At 41.2% G+C, this 17,716-nt stretch overlaps 1 long non-coding RNA gene across 1 annotated transcript in view; it reads left to right on the plus strand.

Annotated features, from left to right (window-relative positions):
- Nucleotides 1-13,178, plus strand: part of LOC141543519 (uncharacterized) — a 68,661-nt gene extending 55,483 nt beyond the window's left edge. The window contains exon 3 of the long non-coding RNA XR_012482458.1: nt 9,170-13,178. This is a non-coding gene — a long non-coding RNA (uncharacterized LOC141543519). The remainder of the gene's footprint in view (nt 1-9,169) is intronic.
- The last annotated feature ends 4,538 nt before the right edge of the window (nt 13,179-17,716 follow it).

The raw sequence follows: 17,716 nt of genomic DNA on the forward strand, positions 1-17,716 counted from the left end.
TCAGGAGAAGCAGTCTGAAATGCATAACCATAAGAATTCCAGAATAAGGAGTTTCTTCCAAGAAATCTCGAAGGAAAAAGATGGACTCCTGATGAAGGATAATCCTGGGAAGTAGCTCATGTCAGGAGCAAACAGTGAAGGCCCCAGCGTGCTGGACAGCTGCTGGCTTTTTGATGAGCTTCTAGGAGTGTGTGGATGAGGGGCACTCAGTACAAGAAGGCTTAAAGGGGCTCAGGAGGCAGTGTAACTTTAGGCTCTGAGTTACAATGGGCAACCTGGAAGGGAGCTCATCAGGGGAAGCGCTTGCCATTTATTATTTGGGAACGGTGTTTTTCTCTGGGAGCACCCAGCTGACTAGAAACAAATTCCTGATTCAAGGAGGCAATTGTGGAGCATCTCAGCTCTTTACAAAAGCCTTCTTCTTGATAAAAAAATAAAATAAAACAAAACCAGGGCCTTTGAAAAAGTTAGCTCTTCAGATACCAAGGCCTTCAGATGCTCAGGCCCTTTTACTTTTAGGCTGAAAAGTGATCTTGTGAGTTCATGGATCATACATTTAATCTCCATTACAAAAATGATTTCTGGGAAGCACCAACATTTCCAGGAGGGCTCGCCCTTTCTCTCACTCTAAGTTATCTGAAATGTTTATTTCATATCCCTTTAAGGCTCTATCACCTCAATTTTTTCCCCCCCTAAGGCTGGGGTTAAGTGACTTGCCCAGGGTCACACAGTTAGGAAGTGTTAAGTGTCTAAGACCAGATTTGAACTCGGGTCCTCCTGAATTCAAGGCTGGTGCTCTATCCACTGCGCCACCTAGCTGTCCCTATCACCTCACGTTTTTGTATTCTCTTATTTTAAGGTAGATCACATTCTCCTGAGAAAGGCTTCCTGAAATAAGGACAGTGCCATACAAACCTGTGTATATGTCAGCTTCTAAGTGAATCGGTTTGACTAATCCAGTGGGCTGGCTGTGTTTATTCCTCTCTTAGAGGTTACTATTTCTCTCTACAACAATTCAGTAAGATGCCCTTTTGATTCTTGTCCAAAGGACAGAGCTTTTGGTGTTTTTGTTTTAGAAAGTACCATGGGGACTCGGTTTACATGTGTGGAGATGTGCATGTGTGTGAGAGTCGGACAGGACCCTGGTGACCATGACCTCAGTGGCCATCCAGAATAATTCACACGTGAACAGATCCCTTACGGCAACAGATTCACCAAATGCTTGTCCAGTCTGTGCTTGAAGACCTCCAAGGAACAGGAAGCCGTTCTGCTGTTAGCTCCGGTTATTAGGAAATGTTTCTTGACATTGAATCTAAATTAGCTTCTTTTTACCTCCGACCCATTGTTCCTTATTATGTCCTCTGGACCAGATAGAGCAAACCCAGTGTGTCTTCCCTTTGAGAGACCTTCATCTCTCCACATGTTCTCTGTTGACACTCAATTCCTCCACTTCTCCTTTCATTCATTTATCTACTCCTACAAGCTGACTGCCAGCTTAACTGAAATAATCATCCTCTACATCAGTAATTTCTCTGTCACCAAATCTGATCTTCCCATAGTCCTAATCTTTATCAATCTATCTCTTGCATTTGACATAATTGATTGCCATCTCTTCCTGGACATTCTCTCCTTTCTGTGATTCTTTTTCCTCCTGCTTCACATCCTGTCAAACTACTAATGACCAGTATCCTTTGCTAACTCATTGCCCATGTCATGGCCCCTAACTTTGATTGTCCTACAAGGTTCTTTCTTAGGTCCACTTCTTTTTTTTTTTTTTTTTTTTTCTTCTTCCAAACTTTTTCTTAGTAGCCTCATCACTCTCAAGGATTTAAGTATCAGCTCTATGCATGTAACTGAGACACACACACACACACACACAAACACATACATACACCCCACACAACACGTATGTATACATATTCATTATGCGCACCTGCATTGTATATGCATATTTTCATATATACATACACTAAGATGTATACTTCTATGTCTCTTACTTTAGCTTTAGTTTCATTTCACTAATTGTCAATTGCTTATCCCAAATGAGATAGTTCCTATCTTTAAAATTAAACAGATTGTTTATTAAACCCTCCTAAATTCTAAATTATTTTTGCCACCCATCCCACCATCCTTCAGGTTTCTTAGGCTCTCTGATTCCTAAATCTGCCATTTCTAACTTCACCAAATTGGTCACATCCAAACCCTTCTCTCTGTGCATGTAGCTACCATCTTAGCTTAGGAACCTCATTATTTCTGGCCTATGTTATCATAATAGTCCCTAACAGACTTCCCTGCCTCATTTCTTCCCACTCTGGTTCATCCAGACAAAGTAGTTTGCTTTAAACATAGATCTAACGATGTAAATCTCCTACCCTTTCACCTCCAGTAGCTCCCTATTATTGCCTATAGGGTTAAATCTGTTTATCATTGAAAATCTTATGCAATTTGACACCGACTTTGCTTTCCAGTCTCTTTTGGCTATTACTCCCTCTCCTGTACTTAGCCATGATGACAACTGGCCTTCTCTCTCTCCTTCCCAAGGATCCCCTCTCTCTCTAGGTTCCATGACTTTCCACTGGATGTTGCCATACCTGGAACATTATTCTCCCCTCACCAAATCTCTGCCTCAAAGTGTTCTCTTCCTTTAAGACACAACTCAAGCACCATCTTCTGCCCAAAGCCTTTCCTGATTCCTTTGCCGATTGCTTCTTGGTATTGAAAACTTTTGCCTGTATTTCCATTGATCCCCTTTGTATTTATGCTATTTCTTAATGTACTCCTCTCCCCCCACCCCCACTAGTAAGGAAGTACAGTGCAAGTTGGGATTATTTCAGTCTTGGTACTTGTATTCCTAGCACTTAGTTTAGGATCTAGAACATAGAATGTGCTTAATAAATATCTATCAATTGCCTGACTGAAGTTAACAAAACAGTAAGAGATTTGGGGTCCTTCCATGACATCTCCAAGCCTAAGGAACTTCTGTTCTCTGCACTTGTCAGAAATCTCTCCTGTGGGTGACGAGTCCATGGAAATGCTTTGGGAATGCTTAATGTCTGTTCCTAAGGGCATCTTAGAGGTGTGGGCTCCATGTAGAAGGCTGGAATTATAGTCTTTCCTCCTCAACAGTCATCTTCTGTCATATTGTGCCATCTGCAGCTGCCTGATACAGTTCCAAAAATAGTTTGGAAAAAATCGCCCTTTTCTACATACAATATGTGTGTGCACAGAATCTATATCCCTGTGTTCTGGACACTGGGGGACTGGCAACACCAGAGCGTTCAATTCATGCCTTAACTAAATTACACCCAAATGGCCTTCCCAAAATGGCACTGGCTGAGCATCTGCCCTTGTCGGCAAATAACGGACCAGCCACTGCTTGCTTTGTCTCTGCTCAGCCATGACAGTGACCTGTCCAAGATCGGAACTGCTCTCAGATGTCCTGATTGCTCTCCATCTGGAGTTAATCTTCTGCCCTGAAGGAACGCCATCCAATGGCTGTGGCTGCTTTCTGAGACCCAGTCGCTGTTTCTTTTATTTGCTTTGAGGCTCCTTAATTGAGAACAATTAGCTGTTAAGAATTCTCTCAGGAACTAGTCTCTCTTCACAACACTAATCAGATAAGTATTTTTTTCCAATACAATTCCTCAATTTATGCAGCTTAACCAACATAGATGGGCGGTAGACAAGAACGATGCTTTAAAAGGGATTTCTCTTCGATTTCTCACAGGTCTTGAGTTTATGGACCTGTTAAGAAGGCAAGTATGGATCAACTGCTTTCCTTTATTTCCTATATATTTGTATGTGTGTATGTATACATATATCTATATATACACATATATTATATGCAATAGAATATAAATATATAATATATATTTATTTTATATTATTTATATTATAGAATAATATATAATATACTACATTATATATTTTATATATGATACATTATATAATAATATATATTATTATATAATATATAAATATAATATACATATATATGTATGTTATATATGTGTGTAAGCATATATATATTTATATATATATATATATATATACACACACACAATATATGGCTTACTTCTCTTGTAAACTATTCTTTGGATTTTATTTTCATGCTTTTGGATGAAGAATCCCTGATTAAATCTTCATATATGTGTGACTATATGTATGTGTATAACTGTCTCTTTCAGTCACATATTTAATGAGTTAGAAATAAGCAGGGCCAGAGCTGGAGCCAGGGAGAAGCAATCGGAGTTCCGTGGAGGTCAACAATAGTTTTAGGCTACTTGACGGCAACTGTCTTCAATAATAGAAACAAATAATCTTAGTAACCTATAAGCAAAAATAGTTAAATATAGCAAGTTAACAAATGATAATTCATCCTCCAGTATGTAGCCGATCTTAGAAGCGACCCTTCTCCATAAGAAGTCCCCCGCACCTTGTCCTGGGTGTGTTTGCCCTAAGCTCCAGAAATGTTATGGTTGTAAACACAGTCAATATATGATAAGTACTGACCAGGTGGCCCACCTAATGATCTCTCAGCTCTTCCTCCATGTGGGTCCTCCTCCTGGTAGGGCAGCATGGAGTCTTTCTCACGAGTCCTTTCAAACTCAAGATTCACATCTGAGCTCAGAGACAGGAAGTAAATCTTTCATCCATGAACTTGCTTTAACAAAATCCAGAGAGGTTTACGGCTGGGGCTGTAGCATTTTTGACCATGGCAACCATCACGACCGTTTCCTGAGCCCCGGAGCCCCTGTGACTGGATCAATGCTGATGAAGGCACAGCAGCATCTTAGACCTACAGCTAAAAGGGACCCTGGAGGCAGCTGCCTCATTTTACAGATGAGGAAGCTGAGGTTCAGGGAAGTAGAACAGTTTTCTTAGAACTACCCAGGTAATAGGACTCAGAGGTTCAATTCCCAATATATGAAAATAGGGACCAATATTCTACAAGCACGAGGCATGTGGTACACTGCACATGTTCCCTTAGCAACCTGACTGGGGGATGGCTTTTGTTCCAAAGTCATGGCCTGTTTTGAGCAGTTTGGGCTCCTGATCATACATGTTAAATGCAATGAATAAGGAAGGTGTTCCTTTGCTACCTTGAAGAAGAAAAATGGCTTTATCCTTAGAAAACAAGTAACTTAGTATGTAAAAATATGCAAGAGACCAAGTTACCCCCATGAATTCTCCATGATGCTGTAATTGTTGGTAATTCGGCGCCCTTTCTTTGACTTTCTGCTGGGAAGACCGGCTCATGACAAGGTGACACTCGCCCCTGAATGACTCCTCTCTTGCTCCCCTTTGCCCACTGTCTGGGCTGGATGTGGGGCCATCCTCTGAAGCCAGAGCACTTGGCTCCGACCCTGGAATAGAAGCCTTTCCCAGCTGTGGCCTCCTTCTCCCTGGGAAGCTTCCTTGGTGCCTGGGGCTTTCTGCTTTACTGGAATCTCAGCGTTTTGCCCGGCCTGGCCCAGAGCCTCCTTGGCATCCCTCGTGGGCTTTGGCACATCACGCCTGTCTTAGGTTCACAAGAGTTTCCGGGTATCTTTTGAAAACCCCAATCCATCTGCCATTTGACATGGCAACTATCTTTATTTATCTTGGAAGTCCCAGATCTTCCCGCTAACTTGGCAGTGGGTTAAACAGATTCCTACTGTCCTGGTCTTTTGCAGCTTGGGTGGTAGTTAGGGCTTGGAGCGACTTCAGAATAATCCTAAGGAAGCAGCATCTTCTTATTTGTATTTCCCCAGAGGGAAAAAAAAAAACAAAACAAAACATAAAAGGATAGAGGAAGGGATTTCTTCTGGCCACTTGCTTCCTGTTTGCAGACTTGCTTCTGTTCTGAGGATATTCCTATAGGTTCATTTCCATTCAAAGTCTGATTTCTATTTCTTTTCTTCTTATGTCTGCCTCCCAGAGGTTTAGGATAGGGAGAGTCCCTGGCACAGTATTCCTTTCTGCTCTTTGTCTGTATAGGCCTTGTTCTTGCTTTTAGTTACTGGAAATTTGGTCCTTTCATCTTATGTCTCACTTGGAAGTTTCCTTGAGAGTTGATCCTTCAGGAAGCATTTATTAAGCACTTATTCTATGCCAAATACTATGCTAAGCATTGGGATAGACCAAAAAAAAAAAAGGCAAAAAAAGCAACAACTGTTCCTTCTCTTCCAGAGGCTGACGTTCCAGTGGGTGGACAGATGGAGACTTCAAACATGTGCACATAGGAACACATTTGAACAACATGCAAAGTAGCTTCAGAGTTTCTGGGGAGGGAAGTATCCTTGCCTTTGGGGAGATCACAAGGTCTCAGGGAAAGAGTTGGATCTATTTTAATTCTCTGTGTATTTGATCTCTCTGCCTTTGGCTGCACCCTCTCCCTGTCCCCCATCATTCCACACAAGTTAGAACTGTGCACATTTTAGGTGCTTAAGAAATGGTTATTCAGTGAAGGAAGGAAGGAGATTGCTTTGAACATTCCCATGCTGAACGACTGGCATGGAGACGGGGGAGATATACCGTTGCTGTGTGGTTTGGGGTCAGGCATTTCCTTTGTATGGGCCTCTTGTGTGTATAAAATAATAACAGTAATATAATTTTATATTTTATAGTATTTTAAATTTTCTAAAGAGCTTTGCATAGGAATCTCACAAAGTCACTTTCTTAGGGAGCTATTATTCAAATGAATCGTTTTACAAATGAGGAAATTGAGGGTCATAGCTGTTAACTGGTCCTGTAGCCATTTTCCAGACTCAGATGTTCCTGACTCCAAATGTCCGGGCCACATTTTCTGTTAGATATAAGAACTAGACTAGACTATGTCCCAGATCTCTTTGATCCGAAGCTTTGTGATCTCTTGCTGTGAATTGCTATATTTCGATGGCTTATCCCAGCAGTCTGTGGTTTATCCTCCAACAACTGGAAGGGATCTGAGAGATCGTAGGCTCCAACCCACCCTCATTTTCCAGATTAAAAACAGAAATGGAGATTATGTGCCTTGCCTATAGTTAGGATGCTTCTGGGGTAGGACTGATCTCAGATCCCTATCACCACCCATCTGCCTAAGAAAGAGTTAGACTGGCCTAAGTGATAATTATTCATTCTGAATGAATATCTAATTTCTAATGCTCTCTTTTTATTCAGATTTAATCTATAGATTTAATAATAATATAATAAAATATTATTATAAAATAAAAATAAAATAATAATTAAAATAGATTTAATCAAATCTAAATTCTAATACTTTTGAGAGCCTTCCTTAGCCTCTTAAAATGTTATGAGTTTTAAGCTTAAGTTAGATTTGGGAATTTCTTTCTTTCATACCTTCCTTTTGATGGTCAGCACTGTGGCTCTGATATCCTTTATAAGATAGTTCGTAAATTTATACTATTCTTGCCTGTGGCATTGAAAAGGGAAATATGTGCAACCAACCCTTGTGCCTGATTATTTCTAGTTTAATAAAGTGAATGAGAAGGAGTGGACTGGAAGTGAATAAGAAGGAGCTTTTGTGCACATCCTCGGACTTTTGTTCGGGCCGACATTCTTGCCTCTGTCATTATAAGGAGAACCAATGGCCACAGGATGACTTCGGACAGCTTGGATGCTCTTGCTTTGTATGTCCTAAAGCATCCCTAGGATGCTGTGGCAATGTCACGTGTTCCATTTGGCCCATCTGTTGCTGTTGGTTTCCAGAAGCTGTAGCAGCTCTCATTAGATCATCGCTGCAGTGCTCGTCTCGGTCCACTCTTCCTACCATGAATCTTCCCAGAATGATCAAGTCTATTGACTTTAGGCTTCTCCCGTGAGCTTCACTTGGACAGCCCAGTCTTCCAAAGAAGAGAATTCATGTCTTTTCTTGGGGTTTCCTGCTAAAATGGAATATGTTGCACCTGTGTGCAGGAATATTCTTGTTTATTCTGAGAGACATTCCAAGTAATTTGAAATTATAATGTTCTATGTATTCACATCTCATTCTCAGCTGGGGCTGTTAGGGGTGGAGAGATTTGCTTCCCCAGCAGAGTACAATCCTCCAGGAACGCAAGGTGACTTCTGCCATATAGATTTTAGGGTTGACATTGGCTCCCCATGGTTCGGATCAGCACGTTTATTATGAAGTGTTTAGATTAGGTCCGAAGAGACAAGTTGCATGTGACTTCTGTCTTAATATTTGAGATTCAGGGGATGTGCAAATAATCAAAGTATGATAGAAACCCCTTAAGCGCACAGCTTGCCTTTCCATTTATGTAAGTGAGGTGTTTCATTTTCTTAATCTTAGGAATATAGCTGGATAGGGGTAGTCAGGCTGATAGATTGGATAAAACCAGGTTAAGTGACTTGCCCAGGGTCACAGCTAGGAAGCATTAAGTGTCTGACATCAGATCCTCCTGACTTCAGAGCTGGTGCTCTATCCACTGCCACCTAGCTGCCGCTATTAGTATTCTTGCTAGCATTTATATGTACATATCTTTTAAATGCTTGATGTATATTGTAAATAATTACATTTGATCCTGCCAATAATTACGATAATGATAATAATAATACCTAGTATTTATAGAGCACTGTAAGGTTTATCAAATATCTCCTTTAATCTTCACAACAACCTAAGAAGCAGGTGTTATTTATTATTATCTGAGATCAAATTTGAACTCAGGTCTTCCTGACTTCAGGGCTGGTGCTCTATCTACTGCACCACCTAGTTGCCCTAGAAGTTTACTTCTTTCCTCATGGTGCTATACAAAAGTTTTTTTCCCTTAATTGTCACAATTTGCATATTCTAATTGGCCCTGTTTGCCAGTCTCAACGGAGATGCAAAAGTAGACTGGGCAGAATGATGGTACAATGAATAGTAGCCAGGTGCCTTTGACAATAGCAAGGAAGTATGTCATATTTTTATACCCAGATGTGCAGTTTCTCCAGTGCAATCCCTATCCTCCCCCACGACAGACATGTGGATGTCAGTACAAATGTCTTTGTTCAGAATTTCAGCTGCACTAAAAAAGCACATCAAAGATATTGAAAAGACGATTTTCCTGACCTTGCAATTCTGCTTCAGTTGGTGTAATGATTAGCTCAGCTGCATAAATACCAGGAAGAATAATTAGAATACCAGATTATGTTGAACACCTAAAGAAACTATGTTTGACAACTTTTAATTTTCTTTCCTCCCACACAGCACTTCTTCGTTTGTTTCTGGCATGCCAGATGTGTGTCTGTGCACGGTAACCGGCTCAGGTATAGTGGTGAGAACACCTGGAAGAGTAGTGAAAACATTTCTCACTCTAGAAAGTAAAGAAGCAAGAAGGAGCATCTACTTGACAAGGGATGGAGTGTGAACTTTGGGGATGTCCTCCCCTTCTCTGGAACTTAAACATCAGTGTCCCCTGTAGTGTGGAGTTTGGAGAGGAAAGAGCAGGACCAATTGCAGCTCTAGTTTCTTTGCTATTGGTGATGGAATAGGAATGGGCAACCGTTGGCAATAATAGGAACCCAGAGGGCAATGGGACCGAGATGGGGGAAGGAAGATGAAAGGAATATGATGGGCATTGGTTATGGAACTTTGTTTCTTCTATTACTCTTTTCAATGGATGAGAAGGACCCGTTCCAGAGGGCCTTGGGTTTATCATTTGGAAAGAACCTCAGATGGCATCTTGTCCACCTTTTTCATTTTCTGTGTAACTTGTCCAGAGTCACACTGTAGGAAGTCATAAAGCCAGAGTCCTTACTGCTTCTAAAGCCACTGCCTCAAGCTTTGTGAAAATTAGTGATTATAATAGTCATCATTGATAGACAGCTTTTAGAATTTAAAAAACATTATATCCATTATCCTTTTTTACTTTCTTGACAACTTTGTGAGCTAAATGTTCCAATTTCTGTTTTACAGAGGAAGAACGAAGGCCCAGAATGATGAAATTACTTGTCCCATATGAGGTAGCTTGTAAATATACAAAGTAGAGTTTGAAGCCCAGTCTTCTTGACTAGCCATTAAGCTCCTTGTTGAATGATTTTTCAGTTGGGTCTGATTCTTCATGATGGATGGATAATGGAGTGGTTCTCCATTTTCTTCTCCAGCTCAGTTACATATGAAGAAACTGAGGCAAAGAGAATTAAATGACATGCCCAAGATCACTCAGCTATTAAGTGTCTGCAAACTCAGAAAGGAGAGTCTTCCTGATTCCAGGTTGTAGTCTTTGTAACGAGGGTAAAATATTCCTTTGGGTACCATGATATCTCTTTTCTTTGCATTTATCTTCTTGAAGTGCCTTGTTTCCATTTCAGTGAAATGAACGTTGTCTTTAGTTGGGATCCCATTTATTGGGATCTTTCCATCGTTCTTGGGCTTGACCACTTCAGTGGCTCCCACAGTGGAACGCTTCCTACCAACCTGATCTGATTGAGTGTGTGGGCATGGGATAATGGTTATTGGAGTGTCAGCTTCATTGAAATGGTAACACAAGTGTCTGCAAATACACCTCGTGTCTGCTGACGAGTCTTTGGCAGAATTTGGCCTATTGTTTGACTTCACGCAAACATGTTCTTAGAAAATAAAATTGGGAATGCATATATTTTAATGAAAAAAGAAGCTCATTGATAAATAACGATGTCGTTAAGGCCCATTAATAGCTGATTTTATTGAAAGCAACAGTAGATTCATGAGTAACCTTTGCACTAATAGAGTCCCAGCATTTATGAATTTCAGATTAGAAATGGTAAAAAAATAATGTGCTGAATACAGATGGTTTTCTGTAGGTCTAGAAACCTATGATTCATGCTTTTGGATTTGTTCTATGAATCCCTACAGTTGTTAATTTAGCAGAAAGGGAGGGAAAGTATCCCACTTTTCTGAAACATAAAACATTCTTAATGTACAGGAAATCATGCAAAATATTCCTAGCAGAGTGAAAACGTTAGTACTGCTGGGTACCATCCTTATTTTATACAGAATATGATTTACTTCTTATCCATTCCCTCCATCACTTCCCTCCTCTCCTCAATAGTGCTTTATTTAATAGGACTTTGCATTGACAAATTAGGTCAGGGGTAAGAAAAACCAGAGTGACGTAAATGTGGAGGTCCCCAGGGAGATGTAGAGTCTCTTGACTTTCTCTCCTTTGTAAGTTGGCTCTTAGACATAACACTTCCCTTGGACAGAATCCCATTTAGTTTAAAAAAAAAAAAAACAGGAAGGAAGAATATTGGGGGCAGGGCAGAAGATGGCTCAGGAAGCTTGATCCCCTTACCTGCTTTTTCTTTGTGGCTTCAGGAGAAGAAAGAAGGCATGATTAAACATGGAAGGGATTTTATGTATGAAAGTCACAAACTGAGTCTGCACAGGGCCATTCATAGAGACATTAGAGGGTTTTTTTTTAAACAAATAAAAACTTTTTTGAGAACAACAATAGCACTGGAGCTGTGGGACCCTAAGGAGCTGCCCGATGGTGATTCAGCATAAACATTTTGGTTCAAGGATTATGGGATCGGGACTCAGACTCCAGCTCTGATCTTCCTTGTGTGACCATTGAGTCCATTCAAGTCTCTGGACATCAGTTGCTCAAGTGTAGAAGGAGGATGAGGATGACAGGGTTTTGTCCCTTCTGGCTGTCTGTCCCAAGAAAGTCATCCTTCATCAGCTTTTAAAATGCTGCCATTCCCAATAGTCATGTCTAGCCACCCAGTCTACAATTATGATGTCAGAGTTGGACAGACAGCCAGTCCAGTCTCCTCATTTTATAGATGAGGAACCTGAGGCTGAGGGAAATTAGGAAACTTGCCAGGATGTAATTGATAGTTCTGGAATTGGAGGCCGGAGGCTGTGATCCTGGGTACTGGAAGCACTAGGGAGAAAAAGGGCAGATGAATAAAAACATTAAACTCATTAGCAAGGTAACAAAGAGATCCCCAAAACTGTGGGACTTGAATGCTTTTGTTGTACTCTGCCCCACTGCCTGTCTGATCAATGGACGAGAAGTGAAACTGATGATTCTTGGGGCCACCTGGTCTTTCCTTATACTTCCATCTTTCTTTTTACTCTCCATCATTTGATTTTCCCCTTTGTTCCTTTATTTCTTGTTCACACAAATGAGCTTCCAAAGGCACAAGTCTGAGTGGGTCATCCCAGCTCAAGAATTTCTAGTGGCTCCCTGTTATCTTAAGATAAACTACAACTCTTCACTTTACTACTGAAGATCCTTTGCTATCTGGTTCCAATCTACATTTCCAATCTTAGTTGATATCACTCCATTTCACAATCCTATGTCTATAGCTACTCTTCCCTGAACTCAGAATTCTGCTTCCAGCTCTTTGCATAACCTCTCTGCAGTTCTTGGATTTAACTCTGCCCTCCAGTCTGCCTCTTAGAAGCCTTGGCTTCCTGAAAGTCTCAGCTCATTACCACCTTGCACAGGAAACCATTCTTGATCCCAGATAATTATTTAATTTCAAATTATCTTGCATCTGCATGTTTACTTGTTGTCTCTGTAATATCAGTAAACTCCTTGAGGGGAAGAATTTGATTCAATGGTAATTCAATGCTTAGTAAACATACATTAAATTGAATTGTTTTGCCCAAATACTCCTTTCATCTGGGAGATTTACCTGAGTGAGACATGTAGGTAACATTCTTACAGAAGCTCTCTACCTGTACAGAGAGGGAGGGAAAGACATCATTTCACTTTTGTGCCCCATCAAGTTAGTGTATCCTCAGAGCACCTCTGGTGGTTGACCTGAGTTCTGGGGCTGGACCATTCTGGAGCAGCAGATGCAAGATGCATCATCTTGTGCAGGCCTCTGGGCAGTCTTGGAACAATCAGTCTGCTCTCCAGGGGTTGGTCCCAGAGTAACTTGAAGCTTAAGGGAAAGGCAGTGAACCCGATTTGGCAAACAGGGAGAATATTATTTTGTTCTAAAAATTGTCCCTATTTTCAAAGGGCCTAGGCTTAGAAATATAAGTGCTTTAGAAGAGAGATGCTTCGGAAGATGCTATCTGTAAAGAGAGATTTATTATCTTATTGCCTGTTTGAATTGTTTTTTCTATTTATTTTTCTTTTTTGTTGCTATGGCTAGGATTTCCAATAAATATTGAATAATATTGGTGACTGTGGGCATCCTTCTTTCGCATCTGATATTACTGGAAAGTCTAGCTCATCCTCATCACGAATAATGCTTTCACAGATAAATGCTTTTTATCAATTTAAAGACAATCCATTTATACCTACACTTTCAGGTGTTTGTAATAGAAATTTGTTTGAAATAGAAATAGAAATTAGTTTGAAATAGGAAATAGAAATAGAAATTAGTTTGTAATAGAAATATTTTTGATAAAGTATTTTTTCTGCATCTGTTGATAAAGTCATAAAGATTTTTTTAAACTTTTATTATTGATATAATAAATTATGCTAATAGTTTTTGTTATGCTAAATAACCCTTGCATTCCTGGCACAAAGAGTCTTGAATAAAAAATTTAAAAAAGCCTTGAAAAGTTGAGAAAGAAAGAGCGAGACAGAGAAAGAGAAGAAAGGAGAGAGGGAGGGAGAGGGGGGAGAAAGAGAGATAGAGAGTCCCAGAGAAAGAAGAGAGAGAGAGAAGAGAAAGAGAAAAGGAGATAAAGAGGAGAGAGAGAAGGAGAGAGAGAGACAGAGACAAAGCATGTACCATGGACATGTGCAGTGGAAAGAAAAGGTGGATGAGAGGAAATAGGGGAGGAATACTCTGATGAGATTATAAGTGGCGTGTGATATTAATAGATTGCTGGGCTTTAGTCAAGACCTTGGTTCAAATGTTGGTCAAATGTAGGTGACCCCAGACCAACTGCTTCATCCCTCTGGGCCTCAGTTCCCTCATCTATAAAATGGAGCCGGACTACACTTTCAGAATCAGTCATTTGCTCAGCTGCATACATTTGTTGATAAAATCTTATATATGTGTGTGTCTGTGTATATATATATATATATATTTTTTTTTTTAATTAAGAAAGGGAGGGATTAGGAGGTGGAAGAAAGCTAAGGGAGCAAAAAAAAAAACCGAAAGAAATGAAGAAAATGTGGTCAGAGAAGCATTTTGTAAATACACAGAAAAGAATAGAAGGAAAATCAGAAAGAATCACAGACTGGAATCCTCTGACAGTTATAGGTTGAATTATTTACACATTTAAAAAGACAAGTAAGCTTTATAAGGCTTGCAATTCCACATGTAATTTTGTTCTGATGTATACGCCTGTGTGTGTATGTGTATTATACACATACATAAACACATAGAGGGAGGAGAAAGAAGAAGATATAGACAGAGAGAGATGGAGATTTATTTGGTATTTTAAAACCAGAATTAACAAAAAAATAAAGTATGGTGTTTATAATTGTCTTACTCAAAAAAGAGGTTTGATATCTATGGGCTTTTGAAAACTTTGTATCAGCTTTGGAGCTCAAGAGTGTGGGTTCAGAACCTTGTTCAGCTGCTTACCATCTGTATAACCTTGGGCACATCATGGGAGGTCCATGAGACTCGGTTACCTCATTTCTCCTAGGAGGGATGGAATAAGTGATCTAGAAGGTCAATTTCTGCTCCAAGTCTATCATATTCTGCCCTTAAAGTCCTATAAAACTCCCATTTAGTGAAAAGATGAGCTGGTCATGTTGTAGAGGTGAAGGATGAGCAGGATCCGCTGTTCTCCCCCATGGATCCCCTGCTGTCTACGGATTTAGAAAAGCCCCACAGCTGGCCAGCCCTTGGCTCAGTTATTGGCACGTGGCCCTTGATAAATGCCGGCTGGCTAACTGTTGGGTGATGGGTCTTGGAGGAGGTCACGGATGAGGGTCCCACAAGGTATGGAGGAGCCACAGTGTGTATGTTAGAGGGTGTGTCCATGCTGAGCGCGCAGATCCAACAGGTCATTAAAACCCTTTTCCTATGAATGAGTGACGGGCCTGAGCCTGAGGCTAATTACAAGGCCCTCCTTTTTCTCCAACAAGCACAAAATCCCCTGGAAACCTGCTTCCTGAAGGATCTAATTACTGACATAGAGTGGGATTCCTAATTAAAACAGGGAAATGACAGACCTGGGAGGAGCATCCCTGACCACCTCCGTCACCCCATTTCTGCCTAGAATTATAGATAACAGGTTGGATTCGCACCTCTGCCCCTGTGTGCTTGTGTGAAGGCCCAAGGGGTGCTGTGGTCAGTGAGAGGGAAGGGCAGCCTGCTGGCTCAGTTCCTCAAGTGCAGCCCTGGGAATAAACATGTTAGATTATTTCCTGGGACCGGACATTTTTGCCTGGCTCTAAGAAAGCCGCAGCGACTTTAAATGGGAGCCGGTTACTTGGGTGGGCTAGTGACATTTGTGGAACGATTGCCTAAAGGTCTTGCCTGTGCAATGGTGCCTTTTTGGGGGTGGGGGTCGCCAGCATCTGAAGGAATTACTCTGCAGAGTGTTTTGTGTTCATGTGCGTGAGTAATGATAGAAATAATATCAACGGACCACACTGGGAGTTTCTGCTCTAGAGGGCTGACTTCTCGCTAAGGAAGCTGTTTTTTCAGAGCTCTGAGGCATCTGGCAACTCCATTCCCAAACATCTCTCTGATCCCCTTCCTTGAATGACCCCTATTCTAGGACAGACACTGATGCCCCCTCATCTGGACTATTGTAGCTTCTGTCGGGTTACCAGGGTTTCCCTGCTCTGGACTGTCCTCTACCCAGAGTGCATTTTGGGTCACATTACCTCCTACTTGATAACATCCAGGGGCTCCTAGGACTTCTGGGAGTGAGGACGTCCTCTCTGGGATGTTTAGAGCTCTTCACTGCAGGGCCCCTTCCTTGGTGTCCAGGCTTCTCACATTTTGCATTCTTCCCTGAACTCTAAGGTCCAGCCCCTCTGGCTGACCTTTCACTTCCCATCTCTGCACGTTTGCCCGAACTGCTGCTCACAACTGCTGCCTTCATCCTGACTTTACCTCCTGAAATTTTGGATTTTCCTGCAACACTCAGTCCAAGTGCTATATTCTCTTCTCCGTGAAGCCTTTTTGGCCCCCAGCTGCTACTACAATGCCCTTCCAGTTACTTCTATCAATTTTACATCTATATTGGATGTACCTGTCTATCTAGTTATTCTTCCACTCCTTCATCTTTCTGTCAATGTATATATGTATAAACGTGGGCGTATGTTAGAATGCAAAGATTTTGTGTCTGGCTTTTATCTCCATAGCCTGGTGCAGGATAGCAGGCAGGGGGTTCTTAATTAAAGCTTGGGGAATAATTGCTTGATTCATTCATTCAGTGGGCATTCCCTCACATGACTCACATTACCCGTGGCAGAGCTCAGGATGCATCCTGAAAGTTTTTGCCATTCGAAGTGGCTTTTTGGGTGATCGCTTCTCCCCAAAGTGTGAGGCTGGCCAGACCTGGGATGTCCCTCGGTCCCAGGACATGACTCACATCCCGGTCAGAAGCTGGACTTTCCTGGCAGGGCCTCTGTGAGCCTCTCTGCCTTTGGGAGCAGACTCATTTTGCCTAGAGCTGCCTCTGAAGGACTGTCCGTGAGGGAAGAAATTAATCTTGTTTCTGCTCTGGCCCAGAGGGAAGAAACGGGAGCAATGGCGGCCATTGGGCAGAGGCAGCTGGAGGCCAAATGTTGGGCAAGCCTCCTGAGCAGAGAGGTCTCCAAAGTGGAGGGGCTGCCTTTAGAGGCAATGCAAGACCTCCCTGGCCTACAGCCCGATAGAGTCAGTTTTTAAAGGGACTATTGTTGCCCTGTTTATCTCTTTTAATTAAATCTATTTTAGCCTTAACTCGATCTGAGATCATGAGCATTCCCTTGGCTTTTTTGCATCAGTTGAAGCATAATAAATTCTACTCCAATGGTAGCTATCTCCGGGGGAGAAGAAAGAAAAAATGATAACTTTATTATATATTTTAAAGGAGTAGTTAGTGGTTCATAATAGATTTGCAATTTCACACACAATCATCTTTTTTTTCCTATTCTACTCTGTTATGGAAATGCTTATTTTATTTCTTAAATTTAGAATAAATTAAGCACTTTTTTTAAAAGAGAGTTGTAAAGGAAGAATTGTAAGGCAGCTGAGTGATATAGTGGGTCAGAGCTGAATTCTTAAATGACCTCCTGACTCTCACTAGCTGTGTGACCTTTGGTTTGCCTCAGTTTTCTCAACTATAAAATGGGGATGATAATAATAGAATTTACTTCACAGGATTGTTGTATGGATCAGCTGACACATAGTAGGGATCTAATAAATGTTTGTGTGTTTCTTTCCTTCCTCTTCAGTCCCTTCCAAACCTGAAATTTTATAATTTTGAAATTCATTAATCCCCAACAATAGCTATTTAAACCAGATGCTGAATATTATTTACTTAATTGTGTATGCAGATAAACCGCTGGGACAGAGGCTTGCATCATCTCTGGTTCCAGAAAAATTAAATCTTTCCATGCATTTAGTCATCTAGTGACCAGGCTTTCATCACAGCATTAAACTGATTAAAAACCCAGAGTTTTCTCTCTTAGACCCCCAGGGAATGGGGAAGGCCATCTCTCTCTGTACCAAGCATGTGTACACCTGCTTTAGCCTATGGTCTCCTCCTCCAGTTATCAGGGAGGGAATAAAGTATCCTTTGAGGCAAATCCTTTCATTTGACAGATCAAGAAACTGAGGCTCCGAGGGACAGAACCACGTGGCCAACGTCTCCTTCCCCAGGGCTCTTTTTCTGAGACAGTCCACA

This window comes from Sminthopsis crassicaudata, chromosome 5 (genome assembly GCF_048593235.1).
Source record: "Sminthopsis crassicaudata isolate SCR6 chromosome 5, ASM4859323v1, whole genome shotgun sequence".
NCBI classification, from domain to species: Eukaryota; Metazoa; Chordata; class Mammalia; order Dasyuromorphia; family Dasyuridae; genus Sminthopsis; species Sminthopsis crassicaudata.